The sequence below is a fragment of the Marmota marmota genome, unplaced genomic scaffold, assembly GCF_001458135.2.
Source record: "Marmota marmota marmota unplaced genomic scaffold, marMar, whole genome shotgun sequence".
Lineage (NCBI taxonomy): Eukaryota > Metazoa > Chordata > Mammalia > Rodentia > Sciuridae > Marmota > Marmota marmota.
The window spans coordinates 6,384,140-6,389,802 of record NW_025999942.1 but is presented as its reverse complement, the minus strand read 5'-3'; the positions used below and the strand labels follow the sequence as shown (position 1 = coordinate 6,389,802).

The window sequence follows — 5,663 nt, the reverse complement described above, 5'->3', positions numbered from 1 at the left end:
TTTATCCATGTTATTTATATTCCATGAATCCTTCATTCTATTTTTACACCCTTTCTGAAAAAAATAAATTTACTACCTAAGCATTCTAAATATTTCAGCTTAATTCTGCTACATTTTGGATTTACATAAAAAAATACAGTAAGATTATGTGTGTGTATATGTGTTTTCCTTTGCTCAAAATTACCCTTATAAGATTCATCTATGCTATTCTGTATAGGCATAGTTTACTCATTTCATTCCTGTAGAGGACTCTATTGTATAATGACACCACAAATAACTAATCCATAATTCTGTAGTTCTAAATTTCCGTTGGTAGAATTTCCCTTCGGCCTGAAGAACTCCTTTAACTTTTCTTATGGGATGAATTTGCTGGCAGCAAATTAGCTTTACTTTTGCTAACCTGAATTTTCTTCATTTTGTCTTCATTTTTGAAAGATAGTTTTACTTGATGTAGAATTCTAAGCTTACAAGATTTTTTTTTTTTTTTAAGTTTCGGCGCTTGGAACATGTCATTCTATTCCTTTCCAGTCTTTGATTCTGAAAATGAGTCTAATGTTTCTTTTCATTGTTCTTCTCTGTGTGTATGCCTTTCCCCAACTTTGGCTGCTTTTAAGACTTTATCCTTGTTTTCTAGTGAATGCACCTTTGTATATAATCTGTTCTATTTAGGGTTTGGTGTGTCCTTTGATCTCTGTGTTGCTATTTTTCATCAAATTTGGAAAAATTCCTTCAGATATTTTTTTCTTTCCTCATCTCTCTCTTTTTTTCTAATGGGACTTTTGAAAAATGCATATATTTTTGAATATTTGATACTGTCATATAATATATTAAAGTTTTGCTCAGATTTTTTGGAATCATTTTGCTCTTTTCAGTTTTAATAATTTCTATTGGCCTGTCTTCAAGCATACTGACCCTCAGTTTGCATTGTTTGATCTGATCTCAAAATGCTTTTATTTTTATATATTTATTTTTTTTTGTAGTGTTAGGAATCCAAGATGCCTTTTTAACTTCAGATACTGTATTTATTTTATTATTCTAGATGTGCCTTTTTTATTTTTCCTTTTTAGCATTTCCATGTCTCTCCTGAAATTACCCATCTCTTCTTCCATTTTTGCGGAGATTTTTCAATGTATTCGTCATAGTTATTTTAAAGTCCTTGGCTACCAATTTAAACATCTGAGAGATCCGTGACTCTGTTTCCATTTTCCTTTTTTTTTCATGTTTAATAATTTTTATAGGACTAGGGGCATAACTCAGGGCTAGAGCACTTGCCTTGCATGTGTGAGGCCCCGGGGTTTAATTCTCAACATCATGCAGGAAAAAAAATATATTAACAAAATTTACAATGGGATTGTGTATGATGATGCGTTATCAAGATTATGTATTTTGCAGTTTCCTCTGAAGAGTTTTAAAGGGATCATTTATTTATTTATTTTTAAGCGAGCAGTTAAATTACTGGCACATTACTTTGAGCCCATCCATATTTGGCTTTGGTTTTAGGCTTTGTTGGGATGAGTTTATTTCAGTTTTGATCTTCATTCTGGGATGTGATTCTTACTTATAAGGTGTGGCCCTCTGGGGTTTTCATGGAAAGTCCAAGATGATCACTCAACCCTGTTCAAGAAGTAGTACTTAAATGCCAAATTCTGCCTCCCCAGGTCTGGGCAGATGTTGAAATCTCCGCATGGTCTTTCGGCCTTTATATATTTGATTTCCAATGACAATATTGCAGCCTTTCATCTCAATTGTGCAGCTCAGAACATGGCTGAGTCTGAAGGCAGTTTATGTTCACATGTGAAGATCTCCTCACATCAAGGACTGCTTCCTTTGCAGGATTTCTTCTGTCAGTTTTCAGGTACTCTGCAGCCCTTTACTCGACTTTGGAGCTTCTCAGCACAAGAATTCCTTCTCTGACTGTGCTCTAGACCTCATAGGATGCCTAGACTGGAGATTACCCTGAAAAGGAAGGCAGGAAAAATGTTTCTGTCACCAATTGTTCCCCTCATTTCAAGGATCATGTTACCCCCATTTTTTTTTTTTTTTGCCTGCCTTTGGTTTGTCTTCAGTAACTCAGACAGTTGTATTTTCAATTTTGCTCAGAGTTCATAATTGCTAATGGTAGGAGGATTATTCTGGTATCCACTACTCTGCTATAACCCAAAGCCAGAAATGCACGTATTCAATAAATTATGTTCTCAATATTAATCATCTTTTTATCAATGAGGTACTGTGCATGTTAAATTGTTGGCGTGGGACCACATCTGGCATAGAAAGTGCTTTTTAATTACAAATCATCATCATTAGAGGAAGTTCTTAGAGTTTACCAAAAGGACAGTAGCAGAAGAGGAGAAAATTATAGGGGAAAAAAAATCACAGTACAGAGCCCTACAGCAGTTTGAACTCATGATAACCCACTGTCACTCACACAGCGGCCACTGCAGCTGTCTCTGAAGTCCTTCTTATAGCCAGATGTTGCTTCTGAAAAAGACATTGCAAAGTTCATAAACTCACAGCAAAGACTTTCAGTCCTGACCTGGTCTGACTATCCGACTAATGCTTCAGCAGAAAGAGAAATCAAAGAAAAACACAAGACTTAAGGAATTTAGAAATAATTTTCTTCATTGGAATCAACAAAACTCATTGGCTGCGGATCATGCTCATATGCTCCTACTTCACAAGTTTGGAGAAAATTATGTCGCATAATGTGCTTATGTAAAATGTGTGACATTACCCACTCTTGGCATTGTATGTAGTGGTTGAGACTGTAGTTGCCTTAAAATACAACTAGGAAATAAATACAGACTTATAAAACCACAATTGGAAAGCAAAAGCCCAATCAATCCATATTTATCAAATGCCAACCCTGAAAGAAGCTATGTACAACACCTTGAAACACTGGCTTTGGTTTAAAAATGATAACTTAGTGGAAACTGTGAAGAATGGTTAGACAAACAAAAGATTTAGGAAACCCTGCCACTTTAACTAGAATGTGAAAAATAAAAATACCAATAAGAAAGGGGACTGCTATACCAGATATGGAGATAAGTGTAACCAAATCTAGGAAATAAAATGGTGCGTGGTGGAAACAAAAGAGAGGTCAGGCTAATTGGGGAGGTACATATATGGGAGGACATGAGACTGAATTAATAGGCTTGGATCAGATAAGGTAGAGAGAATCAACAGGAAGGAGGCTGATCTTGCCAATGGGGCATTTTCAAGTCTTGAAAATAGTTAAGTGGAAAATAGAATGCTTCAAGAAGTGTGTTTAACGGGGAAGGTGTACTTGTTATTCTGATAATATTATACATTTTACTTTGTAATATTTCTGAATTTTTTCTTAATAAAGAAAACAATACATTCAAGCAGCAGAGAAAAAAGTGTTGGAGACAGATCCTGCATTTCATGGGAGCTCAGTTATTATAATAATAATGGAGATAATTATTATGATGAAATCTGAAGAGAGAGTTCTTTTGCACATATAGCTTCTCCTTCGTACATTTACCCCTTTTAGAAACATATTTCCACTGTGTGTAGCCAGACTTTTATTTAATTTATTTATTTATTTAGCCAGAGACTTTTTTTTTTTTTTTAAATTTTTTATTGTGGGTTGTTCAAAACGTTACAAATTTCTTGGCATATCATATTTGACACTTTGATTCAAGTGGGTTATGAACTCCCACCTTCACCCCATACACAGCCAGAGACTTTTAAAAGCCATTTTATGCAGCACATACTGAAGTCAACCTAAAAGGGACATCTATTTTGTGCACTGAATTGTACAGATTCATGTTGCATTCACTCTCTCATTCAATCAATCATTTATCATTCAGCAAATATTGAGTATCTACAATGTATCAGGTATTCTTGTAGTTATTGGGACTACAGTGGCCAAGTCTATGGAGCCTGTTCTCTAAGGCTCGTTCCATGCATTAGTGTGGGCTCCCTTCTGCCTGTAATTACTCCAGTTTTTCTACCTAACCATCAAAATCCAGGCCAAAACTCAGATATTCCAGGAAACCATTAAAACTTAACCCAACCCATTCTGGTTTCTTCTTAATTCTGTTTTGGCATTTTTTTCACAGTCCTGAAACCATATTATATTATTTTGCATATGTTTAGGTGTAGCTTAATAATCATTTTTAAATTGTTTTATTTGCTTATTTTTCTTCTCCAAAGAGACAATGAATTATTTGACACAAGGGATGTAATATTTTACTCCATACTTTACTTTAAGTGCCCCGGTACTATGTATTGCATAGGGCCCCATAAATACATGTTAAGTGTCTCTTGCATATCCTGTGCAAGTCATGAAATTCCCAATTTTATAATGCTAGAAGCAAATATTTGAAAAGTGTTGACTTAAAATAAGACAGTGATGACATCCGGACAGGCCAAAATGTTAACCATCTTAAGTTTACCTATGATGCATTACTTCACTCATAGATTTCCATTTCTGAAAGAGAAGTGGTGTCAGAGTTCTAAGCAAATTCTTTTATGCATAATGTATCTGGATGGCTAACCACAGAGGTCCTTTCTTCTAAATGAAGCAAAGCAAAGTGCAGCTTTCCTAAAAGTCCAGTGCTTTGGATTAGATTTCCCTGGCCTCACTCATCAATAGATACAGAGGATGCTAAACTTTGTTGAAAGAGCACACACTGGCAGAGAAAACACCAAAGGTATTAAGAGAATGACTTACCATAACCTTTGAAGAACTATTTGTAAAAAGTACAGGGGGTAAATTTTTAAATTCTACTTTAAAATCTACAATAGGCCATTAAAAAAAAGGCATCCCCTTCTAATGAGATTTTAATGGCAGATGTGTCCTAAGACATTTTAAAATTCATTGACAATTGGGAAACAAGGCAAAACATATTTACCGGAATTCTTAACATTTTCGAAAGACTAGGAGGACACTGTTGTAGAAAACCAAAATAAATTGAAATTTTCTCTAATGAGTCTCAGTTTGTATATGTGAAATACCCTGAAGCAACTGGGAAAAGAACATTTTTGCAAATCTAAAATAAATAACTGGAGTAGATTCGTTACTCACAAAAGAACGCTGCATGTTTACATGAATACCTCTTGTACTTGATTTCTTTGACCTGAGGATTTGAGTGAAACTGAAAAAGCTGCCAAGTTCCCAAGCTGGGAACAGACCCAGCCAGCATGACTTTTTTCTCTCCCTCTAACCACCTGGAAACATTATCTCAAGTAGACAGGGGTTAAAAATGGAGAATTCCATTTTTACCAATCTATCAATACTTGTGATACTTTTGAGATGATATATACTAGGAATGACAAGTTACTTTCTTTTCATCATTGGTTAAGTGTGAACAGATTCAACTAAACTCATGTTCTCACTTTTTCTTCCTGTTTTCTCATCTCTGCCTTCTCAAATCAGTTACTCCTTGGATTTTTATCCTCGGTTTCTCTTTATCCCAATATATTTTGCTTTGGCAACTCTGCTTCTGCTCAAACTTCCAGGTCACTGGTCTATCCCCATCTTTGACGCGGATGGGATGACATCTCTGGACATCTTCCAGGTCATATGGCTGAAGGAACTTCAGAAAGCTGATCAGATGAGAAAAGCCAGTAGGGAGCAGAAGGAGGTATCACCCAAGAAAGGAGAATGGAAGGGCAACAGACAGCCATACTCTGGGTTG

At 35.5% G+C, this 5,663-nt stretch overlaps 1 long non-coding RNA gene across 1 annotated transcript; it reads right to left on the bottom strand.

Moving 5' to 3' along the window:
• Nucleotides 1–447: 447 nt before the first annotated feature.
• LOC125616292 lies at nucleotides 448–2,479 on the bottom strand. The gene is made up of 2 exons (XR_007346918.1): nucleotides 2,426–2,479; nucleotides 448–1,956 (listed from the first exon to the last, which is right to left on the bottom strand). It is a non-coding gene; the product is annotated as an uncharacterized LOC125616292 (long non-coding RNA).
• Between the last annotated feature and the right edge of the window lie 3,184 nt (nucleotides 2,480–5,663).